General features: G+C 45.0%; 1 long non-coding RNA gene across 2 annotated transcripts; it reads right to left on the reverse strand.

Annotated features, from left to right (window-relative positions):
* Positions 1 to 4,124: 4,124 nt before the first annotated feature.
* On the reverse strand, positions 4,125 to 16,179 carry LOC307192548. Of its 2 annotated transcripts, XR_013830097.1 has the most exons (7): positions 16,163 to 16,179; positions 9,815 to 10,016; positions 7,237 to 7,487; positions 5,737 to 5,933; positions 5,007 to 5,093; positions 4,772 to 4,893; positions 4,125 to 4,272 (listed from the first exon to the last, which is right to left on the reverse strand). It is a non-coding gene; the product is annotated as an uncharacterized lncRNA (long non-coding RNA). The 2 variants fall into 2 exon arrangements; XR_013830098.1 differs by lacking the exon at positions 16,163 to 16,179 and having other exon boundaries at positions 9,815 to 10,120.
* Between the last annotated feature and the right edge of the window lie 384 nt (positions 16,180 to 16,563).

A 16,563-nucleotide genomic window follows, 5' to 3' on the forward strand; every position in this document is an offset into this window, starting at 1 on the left:
GGCGGTCGGGGCACGGCGGCGGCGGGAGGAGCTCGCTCGGCAGCGGCCGCACGGAACCGGACTCCGGGCGGCGGAGGCGGCGCCTCGGAGCTTGCAGCAGCCTTCCACGCTATCCTGCGCCCCACAGACAGACTGACCGACCGCAGGGACCACGTACCCCCCACCCACCCCCCGGCCTCCCTCTCTCCCTCACTCTCTCCGGACTCCTCTTTCCCCTGGTGTTCTTAGAGGAAAAAAAAAAAATTTTTTTTTAAGTTTTAGAACCAAAGGCTGCTGGAAAGGGGGGGAGGGGAGGGGAGGGGAGACAGAAAAAAAACTCAACTTTGTCTTTGCGCATGCGTGCTGAGGCCGACCTATGACAAACTCTGCAGGATTTTAAAGCCGTACCACGAGCTGGGGTGCAGGGGGGCGGGATACACTCCCTGCTCGATCCCCCTGCTTTTGGCTCCCCATCCCCCAGGCGTCTGCTGAGAGAGAGAGAGGTCCACTCCGCAGCCGCTGCCTGACCGCCGCCCGGCCCTCTGCTCTCCTTCCAAAACCGCCTACCCAATGGAAGCTGAACCCCAACTTCAGCCTGGACCCCTTGGCTCACCTGTCCAAGGCCGCTCGCACTGGGGCTGCACAGGGGGCTGTCGCCATGACACGGGATCTCTAGCAGGACCTCCTTCCCATTCTTAACCTTGGGGGAGGGTCCCTAAGCCCGGGGGCTGGAGACGAGGACAGGCGCACACATCCTGCCCCGCCCCCAGTGTAGGAGATCTGGGTGCTGGGGTGCGCGAGTGAGCATCTGGCTGCGACCCAACGCATCCAGAAGCGACCCGTGATCCTGCCGGGTTGCATCTTGGCTGGTCCCCTCAGGTGAAAAGGCTGCGAAGTTCGGCAAAACCAGGTTCTGCAGGGCACCACAACGTGCAGGCACTTCCAGACACCTGTGGTTTGGGCGACCCCGATTGGGCGGGGTTGGTGGACGTGTGACCCCTACCTCCCGCACGCCAGGGGCGCCACCCACAAACAGTGGTTCACATTGGAGTGCAGTTCTTGTTCTCAGCCCTCCCCATCCTCAACCCAAGGTGGAAGACACACACACACACACACACACACACACACACACACACGCACACGCACACGCACACACTGGATTCAATTTCTGCCATACATCTGGCATGCCCTTGACCTTAAAGCACAAAACCCTTGGCCTGGGTACTTGGGGCAGTGGCTGTTTCGTTCTTTCCATCCCCCACTCCAATCTCTGGTTGACCACCCCAGGGCGATGCTGCCCCACCCTCTGCAAGTCCCTTCCTGACCCTTACTTGTCCCAGCTGCCTGTACCCCTCCAGGGTCCTGGCCTTTGCTGGGCACACCAGAATGGCAGTGTGGGCTTCCCACAAACTACAAGAGAAGCCCTGGCTTCCTCCGGGGACGATTTCTTTCACCAGGGACGCATGCAGACTTAAGAAGGGGGAACCCAACTTTATCATAGATGCCCTTGGGACAGCTCCCATTCACCTGAATCCCCTCTCCCTTCACATTCTCTAGGCCTTGACCACATAGTGGCTATTTTCCAATTTCTAATCTAGCCTTAGATCTGCCCATGGGAAGGAGGGTCTAAACAAAGAAGGGTCCCCTCCTGGCAAACTGCCCCTGGGCAGTCAGTGTCTCTCCGCAGTTCCCTCCCTCCAGCTCTTTGGCCCAGCGGCTGGCAGCCTGGATTCTCCGGGCTGTGGGGAACACACCCTCCTCCTGGGCTGGCACCCCAGCAATGCTCCGCAGCATGGCTTCGGACCCAGTTCACCCACGGAGGCTCTGATAAGTGTCAGGAAGTAAAGTGACTAAGAATAGAGTTCCCAAAGGGTGCTGAGCTGAAGCCCCCCACGTGGGGGGCACCTGAGTGCTGGAGGTAGAATGCTTATAAGATCCTATTCTGAGAATTTGCTCCAGAAACACTAGCTACCTAACCACAAACCTTAAAAAAAACAAAAAGTTATATTCTGAATTATCAGAATAATTGCCGGCTTCTCTCTAATTGCCTTTGTTAGTTAGCCTTTGTTAGCCCCAAGAGTTTCATATCCTGTTTTGCTGTCTTTCCTCTAGTGGGAACTGGTGCTAGGTTATGGTTGAGTGTAAACTCTGCAGTCTGGAGTTCCAGTCCCAATCTGCCTCTTTCCAGCTGTGAAACCTTAGACAAGTCATTTAGCCTCTCAGAATCCTCTTAAACACACACATATGACAACACAAATATTGATTTTGTTACAATACAAACAAACAAAACCCAGAGAAATATAATGACCTCGCCACACAACAAAGAAAAACAGAAACATGATGACCTACCTGGTAGGAGAGCAGTGAAAACGAAACAGATGACCTTGAAAATCAGGGGTGCAGTGAGAATGAACAGTGATGCTTCTGGAGAACTTAGCAGGGGTCAGGCACGCACTGGGCACTGAATACCCGCTACTCTACAAAAAGCAGCTCTGAAAACAGGTTTTTAAGCTCCTTTGGTGGCAAAGCTGTACCTCCCATGACAAGATCATTTATAGTCTTAATTTATCCGAGTTGGAGTGAATGTTCGTACTCTTCACAGACGAAATATGAACGATGTTGGGTTACCGGGTACTTCCCCAGACCTCACCGGGGCTATGTGCAAACGAAATAATCATATGCCCCATTTTATCTTTCAAAAAAAATTCCAAAATTTCCAACAAACCAGTCTATCCCCAAGCAGTTCAGATAAAGGGTTGTGAATTTCATCTGATGAAATTAATATTGGGTGTGCTGAGATTAAACCCCACGAGGATGCAATAACCTCTGTGACAGTGTTTTTCATGGCTGCAACTCCAGTGCTCAGAACAGTGCCTGGCACTTGGTAGGTGCTCAACAGTATTTGTTGAATGACCAAATGAATGCATGAATGGATGAAGGAATTCTTTCCAGGGGAAAATGTCAAGGGAGACCAACTGTGAAATCCACTGAGAACCTTCAACCAGGTCCTGCTCTGGAAAGTCGGGCTCCGTTGTAAGAACCAGTCCCACCATGGGTGCTGGTTAATTTGGCTGTGAGAGGAGCAGACAGTTGGAAGGAGGCAAATGGATGCCTCTTCACCTCCACCTTCAAATATTCTCGTTTAACCTACCTCCAATTCGTGGAACTCCATGGTTTCCCTTTGCAAACCGCGTGTGCATTTGGGTGTGTGCACACAGATTGAGTCATCTGCAGACACACTGGCAAGGCATCGCCATACTCCACTCATTAAAAATGCTTTTGAGTCTGTGGAACAAATAAATCAATATTTTTGGCTGCTCTCCCAACAGGGTTATTTCACAAAACAGAGTGCAAGATAAGGAATTTATGAACGATCGCATCCCTGTGCCGCCTTTCCCAGTGGGAGAAAGCAGGGCCTGGGTTGTCATTCTGGGAAAATCTACCCCCCTTTTATGCCCAGCAAATAATATTTTATGGCCCTAGGTTTATGGTGGTGTTTTAATGATCCGCTGTAGAAAGCGGTTTTCTCTCCGGTCACTAGAATTTGTCAAGAAGGGCTGGAGGCCATAAAAGAGGGACGGGCCCCAGGGACAAACAGGCTCCATCTTCTGAAATAAACTAATAAAGATTTCCAAGATGTTTACTTCTCCACCTCAGAGTCAAGACCAGCCGGGCTGCCGGCGAGGGGCCCACAGATGGAGCACTAAACAGGACAAAGAGGCCGGAAGGGGGTCAGGGCTTCCTCACCACCGCATGGCCACAGTCAAAGTAATACCACCACATTGTGTTGCCGCTGGCCACCGGCCTTGCAGGGAGGAAGGGACAGAGGCTCCTTTGAGGTTGGAGGACAATTTTGGACACTGGGCAGACTCAAGGAGTCTCTTTGAGAACCTCAGGCTCTCCTAGCACTGGCCTAATCACGGTGCTCTCCTAACTTAGAGCCCTCTTTATTTTTATAGTCAATGGTGCTTTTTTTGTGGGGTGGGGGGGTGGGGGTTCTGAATGGATGCTTTGTTTTTTTGAGTTTTAAGGGACATCGAGGTCAAACAGACCTAAGTCTGAATCTCCACTCTGCCTCTTGCTGACCAAGTAACCTACAGGGGTCACTTTCCCTTCTGAGCCCCATCTCCTCACCTGTAAGATGGAGCACATCAGGGAGGCTCCAACAATTGAGACAATGTACAGAAGGCTTCGGTCCAGCCTCTGCCCGTGGAGAAGACTGCTGCACTGATTTCAACATGAGGAATATCTGTCCCTGGGTCTCCGGGGAAAATCCTGAGACAAATGAGTTGCCTGAGGAGGGTAGGGGTGGATGTGTGGGAAGAGGAGAGAAATATGGTAGGCAATTATACATGATCCGCCGGGTCTGCACGGTAGAATTCAATAAGGAGGAGGCTGATAAGTGCCGAGATAATAATGAGTCATGAATAATAGTAATGATTGCTGGTAACATTTATTGAGCTCTTATTATGTGCCAGATACCAGCTCCTGTCTGAACTCTTTAAATTCATGGCTTTGTTTCATCCTTACTACTTCATGGGGTAGATCCTGTTATTATCTGCGCGATATGGAGAAAAAAAGGGTTCAAAGAGGTCACAATTTCTATAAACCCAAGCTGTTCTAGTATTCAAACCCAACAGTTTGAACCCTGGTAATCTGCATCTAAATAACAGAGGCTTAACCACCATACTTTACCTATAAATAAAGAGAAAACCACTTTTTTAAAGGTATCTCCCCGATTCCCCAAATGTGCCCACACTTTTCCCCTTGGCCTCCCCCACATGAGGCTTACCTTAGTGGAAAGAGTCTTTTCCTGAAAGCTTCTGATTCACTCCACTAAGCCCCGAACACAAAAACCACCAGAATAAGCCACACCAGGAAAGTCTGATTCAAGTCCAGTTCAGTCTGATGGATCTGTCAAAGATTTGTCCTTATTTCATTCACTGGCGTGCCGTGAAGCCACGACTTCCCTGCCCGCATTCCACCAGCACCGTCAGCAGTCAAAGCATCCATGCTCAGCAACTCACCTGGAATGCTGACCTTGTCTGGACAATGTCCTCCGAATTCCCGGTTCTCTGAGAAGGCCTTGGCCTGCTGCTCCTCCTGTGTTATCCCTGACACGAGAGATGGGGACATGAGGGCTCGCCCTCCCCAGTGCAGCTCAGATCATATCACTCCCCTGCTCGAAGTCTTGCACGGACTCCCTACCTTACCAGATAAAGTCTAAAGAAGTTGACCTGCCTGACAGCCACATCGTAATGCATCCTTCGCGCCTGCTGTTCCCGGTGCCTGGAAAGCTATTCCTCCCGCCTGGGCACCCTCACTTCATTCAGGCCACCGCCTCAGTGTATACATCCTAACCTAAGGGACCTCCAGCTCCCCCTGCCGGTGGTTCTCTGCATGATTTTCTTCTTCCATCCTGGTCTAAAATGAGCTCATTTCCTCGGCACGCCTATTTCTTTGTTTTCTGTTTCCCCTCACTAGAATGTAAGCTCCAGGAGGGCAGGGGTCTCATCTAGCGTGTTCAGAGCTGTAACCTCCAGTGTCCGGCCCAGAGGAAACGCTCAGAATGAATGAATGGTCATGCCCATAGCAAGGGTTTGAACCTTGGTACTCTGACTGTAATATCAGGAGCTTCACCAGTATACTTTATAGATACTTTACCTACAAATAAAGGCAAAACTATTTTTTAATGTTTCCCTGGTTCCCCAAATGTGCCCCCATTTTTCCCCCTGGTCTCTCCCACACAAGGCTTACCTTAAGTGGAAGGAGTCTGATAAGAGAAATTGTTTTCTTCTGAAGGAAGATGGCGTTCCATTACTCCCCCTTTTGCCGTACTATTTCTTCGGAAAGGCGATTTTTGTCTTAACTGGCATTTACTTTTAAAAGGCAGCTGGCATGGTCAGTCTTGTTGCCCATTCCATATTGTGTGTGGGCCACTGGGCCTCTAGATGCTGGGTATAGGAGAACATAGGTTAACTATTTGCAGGGGAACCCAAGTCCATTTATTAGACTCTCCTGAGAGACAGGAGAAAATGTTGGAATTTTATTTTGTCTTATTTATTTACTGGTCACACATTTCAACATCACGTGCCTAAATCTGTGTATTAGGATTTGCAGATCTGATTTGGCTACACTCGGTAATTACTTTTGTTCCCAAACAACCCATTACCCGGCCAAACTTCTGGGTATGTAAGAGGAGGTTTTCAAATTCTTCAGCTAAGTTCCTTTCTCTGGAAGAAAAATCTAGAAAAGTGTAATAGGTTTCAAAAATTTCCGACTTAGGCATGCAGTGAAACTGGTTGGCAGAAGAACACAATCTCAGTAGAAAGGGGCTGGATAATGTGCAGATTCGGCTCTAAGAAGATTCCAACGTAGATCAAATCTATCCTTTCCAGATACGAAGCAATGAACAAGTTTCCTTTCATGACCACCTGGAAAGCCTACCTGGAGGATGAGTGTTAAAAATGGATTTTGCCTGAAGAAGAAAAGTGCATCCTGGCATCTCAAGACTACCTAAGAATATGAACATCTCTTTTTGTTATTTTCAGCTATGTGACACAATTTTTAACTTCAAACCAATGATGGAGAAAATTTTTCAGCAAGAGAGATACATAATAGTAACGTACCTAAATGAAAGGGACAACATTTCACCATTTAGTCGTTTATTTGGAATTCCTGATACCAACCTGTGCACAAAGTATCTAGGAAGCTGAGGAATTTTTTTTTTTTAACTTTTCAGGAACGTTCTGACTTACAATAGCAATTGCACATCTTACTGAATTTTAACTGGAGTGACTCTCACCAGATTTTTCTCTTCTGTGCAAATATTCTCGACCTCCTTAAAAGGGACCACAAATAATTCCAAATAGCAGAATTAAACCCCAAGTCCTTTTCATTTTGTATACATTGGCACTATAATCATCAATGCTCAATTAAGTGACACTGTTATGACTTCCCAAATCTGTCTCAATAAATCAGAGAATTTTGGATAAAAGCTTCTTTTCTCCACTTAGTTTAATCCTTAATTCAGTGATCTATAAGTGTCCATTAAGGTCAAGTGACAATTCATTGACTTTGAAAAACATGAGAAACACTCCTAGGGCAAAAGATCCTGATGTCTCTGAATGTATTTAAAGTAAGTGGTTTTGACTTAAGCAAAGATTTCTACTTAACCCAGAAGAAAAGCAGTTACTCCTTGGAAATAGCACAGAATTCAGGAAAGTGAAATGAATAATGGCAAAGGATTAAACTTACCTATTCCAGCCCGTACATATATCTACCGAGTATATACAGGAACACGATGGCTCCACTCATGTGTCATTTGTGGACAACCCTCCTTTCCTCAACCCAGGAGCATGATACTCTCAGTCATGCAGACGTGTCATAACAGAGATTAGTGAGTACGTAAGCACCATGCCTCCCTCATTCTGCATGCTCAGTTCAAGGATGTTTGAAAATACCTCTTTCTATTTGAAAACGGAATTCAATCCATGTGATGGCATCATCTATTTCAAAATTCAACAACAGGAAATAAAAACAAGTCATAAATTTAGAGTGTCAGTTTGCTGGGACTGAATTATAGCTACAGAAAATAAATCAAAGATCAGCTTAACACATATGGAAAGTAGTAGCCGTGGACATGACTGACAGGCCATTCATTCATTCATTCATTCAGCCAACATTTATGGCTCATCTACTGTAGATCATCAACTATTCATTTAACAAGCTTTACGACGCATTCATTCATTCATACATTCATCACATTAGTATTGTATGTGCCAGGTCATGTTATCATGTTGGTTTGTTCATTTTAGTCAACAGGTAATTACTGAGCACTTATACTAGGCACTAGACCCGAACAGGCTCTAGAATAAAATCTCAAACGTGTGACTGAGGGGGAAGCCCCCCGAATGTGTTTCTAAACATTTCCTGGTTGTTACTGCTGCTTGGGTGAGGGCTCTGGGTCTGTGACCTCTTAAGGACCAAGTTCAACGTTGGGGATCCCTCCTCGTGCTGGCTGGCCACGCTACAAGTCCCAAGGGGGTCCAGCAAGAGACAGGGGTTTACTCTGACTCCATGGGTCACCATCAGAAGACAAACCCTCTACACCCATGTCATTGCCAGGTCTCCCAAGCACTGAAGTCTTACAGGAGGCTCAGAGAACAGATGCACACTGTCCTCTGTCGAATGACACTGGTTGGAGGTTGGGAGAACTTGTAAACAGTCTCTTTTCTACAATCGTGACTACCTACCCCATAGAAAATAGAATTTCCCCCCACTTCTGTCTTAAAACACTCACTCAGGTCTGTGCTAAGCATTTTATGGACATAATATGGAGCCTGACCTGAAGGCTGTTATTATCCTGATGTTACAGAAGGGGAACGTAAGTTTGGAGTAGTGAAGCAACTTGCCCCAGGGCACATAGCCAGGCTAAAGATGAATCTTGCAGATCAAGAGCCCTGGTTGGCTATAAATGTGTTTCTGGGTAAGGGGTTGGGAAGCATCCCATGACATAAGGAAGTGTTGAAAATAAAGGCAATACAGAAGTAAGCAGAACCCAGAAATGGAGAACAACAATGGGGCTTGTCGAAGCCCTTGGATCCAGCCGTGCCTGAGGGCCACCTTAACCTCCTTACCTTTCTTTTGTGAAATCAGTTTGAACTGGGCTTTAGCACTTGCAGTTCAAAGAGTTCTGACAATACAACAGTGTTGGGTTGTCTTAGGGAAATTAATATTTAAGTTAAAAAGGCAAATTCAGGTTTAGGGTTAAATGGCAGATACCTGTTCCCTGCTGGGGTTTGGACCAGCCCCCTCGAAACTAAAGGAGATTTGATCTGAGACCATCCTCAGGTTCTCTTGAGACAGACTATCTTGTCAGAGCAGGAAGAAGCCATGGGGGCTGAGCACTAATGTATGAATGGTGTGGCGTGGGAGAAGAGTCCATACGTGAGTCGGGCGAGGACCTCGGGAGCACTTGGAGGATAAGCGGTGAGGTCCAGGCCAGGAAAAGAGTATGTGAGGGTTTTTTCTCAGAGACAAAATACTCTGAGGCTGAGAGACGGACGGTGCAGCCTGCGACCTACGGTAACATCTACAGGACATCTGCCTTTGACGTATTTGGGACTATCAGTGAGGAAGTCAACAATTGTCTTTTAAAAGTAGACCCTCGGGAATTCCCCGGTGGTCCAGTGGTTAGGACTCCACACTTTCACCGCCGAGGGCCAGGGTTCAGCCCCTGGTCGGGGGAACTAAGATCCCACAAGCCACGCGGTGCGACCAAAACAAAACAAACAGCAAAACAAGTAGACTCTTGATTTCTGTGGTCTCTCTGATGCCATTTCATTTGGAAACATAAACGGTTTAAATAGATTAAATTCATTACTTTAAGCCTTAAAATCCAGATACTCAGGGGAGAGAAAGAAGGGACTTAGATTCCCTATGCCCATTAGGAATCAAGTTTGAAGTAACTGATTTCTCCATGTGGATTCATCAATTTGCTCCCCAAAAAAGACTTCTTGCAAGTCTCCTTCATGCCTGGCACTTTGCAGGGCTACAGAGATGGGCAAAAATTGGATAAGGTTCTTGCCCATATGGTACCTACGTATCTTCCCTGCCTAAGAGATCCTCCTTTTCCATGGTAGTGAATATATTCATTCAGTCATTCATTTAATGGTTTTTCATTTATACCAACTTGTATAAATATACATATTAAATATGACCAAGTAAAAGCTCAGCTAGCAGGATGTTCTAGGAAAGAGCTATTCTTTGAGGATAAATTAATGGTTTAGCAAACTGGGAATGTAAGAATTAACATGTTAAACTCCTGCTATACCTTTTTGTTACCTTTGTTAAAAATGGAAATTTACTGAGTTTCTTCCTCGGGAAATACAGTCTGGTAAACCTGGATGACACAGACTTCAGTGACTCAGGCATGACGGTACAGGGGTGAGAGCTACACACGCCCAGTACAGTGGTCACGGACCACATGCAGCTGCTGAGCACTTGGAAATGTGGCTCGTCCAAATTCAGATGGGCTGTAAGTGCAAAATATAAACGGAATGTCAAAGCCTCATCACGAAAAAAGAAAAAGATTATAAGATATTAAGAGCGTCTAAACCGACTATGTTGCAATGATAATATTTTGGATATACTGCATTAGAGAAAATATATCATTGAAATTAATTTCTCCTGCTTCTTTTTAACTTTTTTAAAAATATAGCTGCTAGCAGATTTAAAATTGCATACATGGCTTGCATTATTTTCTGTTGGATGGCTCTGGGTTAGAGCAGGGCCCTGGAGTCAGAGTAAGGATTGAAACCTGGTGCCTCTATTTAATAACCGTAGGGACGGATAACTTAGCCTCACTAAACCTCGGTTTCCCCCCTGTAAGACAGTTACTAACAGTACCTACCTCCCTGGGCTGTTGTGACAATTAAGTGAGCAAATGTACTCACAGTGTCTAGCACAATGCTTGGCATGTAGTTCCTTCTCAGTGAATGTCAGCTGTTCAGAGCTACTCTGCAGTTATCGTCTCCGGAAAGTCAGGAGATGGGGCTAGATCAGCACTGACAAAAAAATATACTATAGGAATTTGCATACATCCCTGACACCGAGTTGTTTCCTTTTCATTTGCCATTTTCCTAAATCTAAAGTGCTCACCAAACGAGGGTGGTGTTACTGGACAGCCGTGATGAGCCAGGTTCTGGTTAAACACAAGCTCTGATGAGTTAGGTTCTGCTTAATCGAGGACTAATGCTCATTATAATTCTTCGTGGCATTGAAGAATACATGCAGTTATGGTCACACACACTATTAACATAGGTAATGGTTCCTGGGAGCCTACCATGTGCTGGACATTGTGTTAAGCATTTTCCTTAAAGGTCATGCTCCCAACAGCCTTAAAGCACAGGGAGGTGGAGAGATTTGCTTAGGGTCACCCAGCCAGGAAGTGGCAGAGACGGGACTCAACCTGTCTGTTTGACCCCAAAAGTCAATCTAAGTATTACTGAAGCAGAAATAGTCTGGGTAATTCCTTGTGGTCATGAAACTATGGTGCTTTCCTCAGAGCTCCACGGACTGTTTAGCTAGAGGAGAAAGCTTGGTTTATCACAGGAGTTCCCGATTGTTGCACCAACCAAACAGAATCAGAGATTTCATAATAATGAAAAGTTCTGCTTTCAAAAGGTGTCCATTCTCTAGTTATAAGGAAGCGGAGGACATCCGTCTGTAATAACGACCCCATTAAATGCAAGCCTTCCCATTTATGGCTCTAAAATATTACCAGGCAGAAACGGAAAAGTGGCAGAACTTTCTCTCTTGAGAATTTTCCAGGACCTTACAAACATGACCCCATTAATCCACTCAATACCCGGATGAGATAGGTAGTTGGTTGTTATTATTCTTCTCACTTTCAAGATAGAAAACCTGAAGCTAAGAGAGATTAAGCAATTAGTTGAAGGTCAAATGGTGAGCTAGAGACAGACCTGGAAATGAAACAATTATCTTCTGAAATTCCAATCAAACGCACAAACTGATTGGCTAGTTACCACCATGTGCTAATATCCAGTTAGATGCCCTCAGCACAAAATGACTGGCTTTTACAGGAGACTTCTGCAGCTGTATTTGCCTGAATTTGTATGGATTGGTTTAATACCAATGTCCAAACTGACATCAGATTTTTCCAAAATATTGGCTGAAGGAAAATACGGTTCCTTGCTCCAAATGTGGTATCCATTTTACCTAGCTCGGTTACATTTAATCATACCTACCAGTGCCGTTTCTGGAGGATAAAGGGAGGATTGTTCCACAAAGCCGTCCCGCTCGTGTTTTGTTTTCTTCAGAGATAAGCTGTAGCACAGAAAAAGGTTTAGGGGGCATCTTGCAAGTTACTCTTATGTTGAGACTGAAAAAAGATGAACATAAACTATCTCGGAGTTGTACAAAATCTGGAATCCAATTTGCCTGTATTATCGTCCTTCAGTCAAATGCCTTTTACTCTTTTCGGCTGGATACTTTTGACAGTAGGTGACACTGTATGAACCAGAGTCATAGGTTAGGAAAAGACAAAACTTCCAGGTGCACCAGGAGGAATCCATGCTTTTCGGAACAACTGCAAGGACACATGCACAGAAAATTGGTCTCCTGAAGAAAGTGCTACTAGTGATGTCTCTTGTCCAATTTTGCAAAAGGCCCTGCCCCTCCAAATACCTGGAGCAAATTTTTATTTCTTTCTGCCTACTTGAGTCTTAGGTAATTTAAAATCAACTACTCTGTTATCAATTTCGACTGGTTTGGGGCAACATGATATATCAATGAAACCGTTGTTGTCAGAAGGAAAATAGGGCCATTTCATTAGCTTGGTAGAAGGGCATCTACACTTCTAAAAATGGCCCCATGCCATGCTCTGAACTCGTTCTTTAAGAATTCACTGTGATCACTTTTCAATTTGTTGAATTTCAGTTTCTTTGGCCAGCCAAAGAAGACTCTTGGAGAAATTCTTCTCCCATGACTTTATAATTTCTGGAAGTTCAGGAGACTTGGGACTGGTCATCTTAAGAAATTCCAATTCTGTCCCCTATCACTGCTCAACCTGCTCGACTTCTGCTCACCCGCCTCGGTCCTGTGCTGATGTGGACAGCTCCTTCTAGAAACACAAATTCAACCTAAGCCCACTGCAGGAATGCTAGCCTGCTAATGCACGGACACTGCACGGGAAGAAATAATAGTAGCAATAAAGCTTAGCCGGTTTCTTCTTTCTTAAAAAAATCAAACACTTTGCGGGAATCCAAAGGCAAGACATTTTTTTCCCTGCGACCCATTTTAACTTCCTTTCTCATAAGCTGAAAACATGACGCTCAGAAACCAAAGAATCTTCAACTACAGTTTGGGGTCTAAGTCTGACACCTTGCAAAGGAGTATCTTGAGCATTTCCGATTGGAGTCACGGTGTCAATCTCTCTAAAAGTCCTAGTATGTTGCTGTCATGGGATATTTCCATGGAACCCATTAAGCTACCTTGTTTGAAGGATGCTGAACAGCTTGGCATCATTTCCAAGCGACCATGCTAAACTGAGAAAGGCAACGCCATTACCAAAGGGACACTGAAAACCAAGGCTGTGGATTGTGGCCAGAGGTGAAGGTACTGATTCCTAACCAACCCATGGCTCATCCTAAACGCTTAATTCTTCTTCCAGATGTATGCAGCACTTGGGAAGGAAAAAGGAAACGGTCCTGCCAGTGCAAAGGCTTCCAGTGGTGTTTTGCCACACTGGTATCAGTCCTTTCTCTGTTTTCTAACCAGGCACCCGTTTCTTATCATACAGGTTGGGCAGCTCTTCCCTGCATTTTAAAACCCTGGTGTCTTATTGTCTACAACGCTCGATGTTGACTTGAGTTCACGTGTTTTGTGGAAATACAAGTGGTAATTACACAGCTACCTGCCATTGGCAACCGTCACCAGGGAAATTTACGGCCTCCAATATCCACATCTGGTAACTGGTTATTAAACGTGGTTGATGAAAACACTGACATGGCAAATGGGATCTGAGCAAGGACTGGCTCAGCAGCGATTCTTGTGAGACAACGGCTGGAGGTCGACAAGCGACCATCGATTTTATTTCATTAAACATTCTAGTATTTATGGCAATGTTACTACTACTAATAGTTATCGTTTCCATTTTTTGAGAATCTGTCACGTGGCTGGCATTGTGTTAAGTGCCTATTTGATCCTTATTAAAAAAGAAAAAAACTCTTCTGGGAATGTATTATAAAAATTTTAGGATTAGAAGACAGGCACAGAGAGGCTAAGTAACCAGCCCAGGGTCACTTTTTGGGCTGTGATGGAGTCAGGATTTTAACCTTTCCCGAACCTGCAAACTCAAATACCTTCAGGCGGTCAGGCTGGTAACACTCTGGGGTGAAGTGGGCCAGGTGTAGCTTTACAGAGAGAAATGAGGACAATCGAGAAGTGGCAAGTACATCTAACATCTCCCCAAGTTCCCAAACTCCAAGCCTATCACTACTGCCCTGGGGGAAAAAACCCTAAGACACGGTACTGGCCAGACAAGAAGTATTCGAAATCTGAATTCATTCCACAGGCCCTAGTTTTCCAGCCTTCGTCATCTGAAACTGGATTCATGCTTAATGACATTACATCTTTTTAGGATACTTTTTCAATGAGATACACAGACGGAAACGTGCACAGATTATACGTATGTCACCTGATGCATTTTCATAAACTGAACATAACCATGTAACCGACTTCCAGGCCAAGAATCAGAATATCACCAGCATCCCAGTGACCTTTTCTTGTGCCCTTACCGGTTACAAACACTCTGAAGGCGAGCCATTATCCTGAATTCTAACCCCATAGAGGAAATCGGTCTGTTTCTGAGGTTTACATAAATGGACTCGCACAGTTGGTTCTCTTGTGTCCATGTGCTTTCACCTAATGCTATGTGAGATTCATCCATGTCGTGGCAAATGGCAGTAACTCCTTCTCAACAGCTTTTACCCTAAAGTCTATTGCTTGATATATTTGCCTGAATACATTATAGCTGAGCCTCTAACGAGGAAGACTTCCTTCTCTGGAAACAGGTTCTAAAAATTGAAACAAGTCACTCTAGGACTTTGTTAGAATTATGGAGAGAGTACGGTTGTTAAAATAGTTTTTCTAAACATTTTCTCGTTTATTGTCTCATTTTATCTTCTCACATACCACGCCAGGTAGTTAAGAGACATATTATTCCCGTTGGTTAGATTCAGAAACGGAGGGTACATGCAATTATGTGACTGCATGCTACCATAGAGCAAGTGTGGCAAACTAGTTATAAAACAGAGATTTCATCTATGTCTTCATCGCCAATCTAATGTTTCCACCTGAACGTACATCCTGTTCCTCCTTTCTGGGTCAAGGTTCTATTCACAGGTAAAATAAACCCGTCTCCAATGATGTTTTGCTGTGAGTACGTCATACTGCTGTGTGCCTTTGATGCTTCCCTTCTCAGCACCCATTTCCCTTTCTTATTTGAGAGTCCATTCTTTCCCCTTTCTCGATCCACAAGAGTGAGGTGGGCTCCATCCCTAGTGGGGAACAGCACATGACTCCTCCCCTAGGGGTCTAGGGTCTCACCTGAAACCTGGCGACTGTTCAAGAATGGATTCCCACGAAGGAATCAAAACTGAGAAAAGGACAGTGAGAAGTCATTTGAGCCCCTGGGACAAGCCACTCCTGAAACCCACTACCTCTGAACTGTTCACTGCATGAAGCCATATATATGTATGTGTATGTCTGTATTTGTTTTTGCTCAAATTGTCTTGTGTTATGTTTTTGTTCTTTTCTTCTTTGCTGGGGGAGGGGGATACTTGCGAAAGAAAAAACTTCTAACAGTTATGCTTACGTAAATAAATACTCGTATTTCACCTCTCAAATTCAAACAGCCATAATGTCCTTATCCAGTGAGTTGCAGTTATGCAGACATGGAGATTTTGTCTTGAATTTATGCAAAGTTTCTCTCCTGAGTCCTGTCTAAGTGAAGTCACAGTGTTGGCACAGACAACATCTGTTTTTAACCCATAGAAATGCTGGCTTTGCCCTGCACTTGGGAAAGGGTCTGTTCTGCCCACAATGATCACTTCTGCCACAGATGCTGAAGTAATCCAACAGGGGGAGGCAAGGCTAGAGGTGGCAAAGGTATTTTCAAATAGAAGAGAAAACTGACTGGTCCAAACAACGGACCGAATCAATGAACTGTTGATTTAGACAGTTTTGATCCAAAAGACTTTGGGAACTTCTCTAGCCAGTGTGGTGTCCTCTATACTTCCGGCAGAATGTTCTGAGACAGAGATCTGATCATTTATCTCTACACTTTAAAAATCTATCATAAAGTGGGAGGAATAAGTAAGTACGGTGGAGCAACCTGACAAACACTACCTCAGCCAGGTGATCAATCAAGGTTAACATCGAACAGCCAACAACCGTATCGATAGTATGCACCCTTGATATGATGTGATGAAAGTGGCACTCTACCTCTGTGGTCTTCTGCCCATAACCCATATTCCCAGTCTGACCATGAGAAAAAGATCAGACACATCCTAGCGGAGGGGCAACCTACAATATACCCGATCCGTACTCCTCATAACTGTCAAGATCATCAAAAACAAAGACAGTGTGAGAAACTCACAGTCAAGTGGAGCCGACAGGGACATGACAACCAGACGTAATGTGGATTCTGGATGAGCTCCTGGAACAGAGAAAGGACATTACCTTAAAACTAAAGAAATCTAAATGAACATAGGCTATTAATAACAACGTATTCATGTTTGTTCCATTAGTGACAATATACCATGTGAATGTAAGATCTTAATAACAGAGGAAACTGTATCTGTGTGGGAAGGAAGGTTATATGGGAACTCTCCGTACTATCTGCTCAGTTTTTCTGTAAATCTAAGAATGTTCTAAAAATAAAGCCTATTAAAAATGAAGTTTATTTAAAAATCTCTCTCTGGATTTTTGTTGCTGCAGGAGGGTTTCCTAAAATTCAGAGATCAAAGTGGACCCTTGAAATGATTACAGGGGGTCCAC

Source organism: Stenella coeruleoalba, assembly GCF_951394435.1.
Source record: "Stenella coeruleoalba genome assembly, chromosome: 10".
Lineage (NCBI taxonomy): Eukaryota > Metazoa > Chordata > Mammalia > Artiodactyla > Delphinidae > Stenella > Stenella coeruleoalba.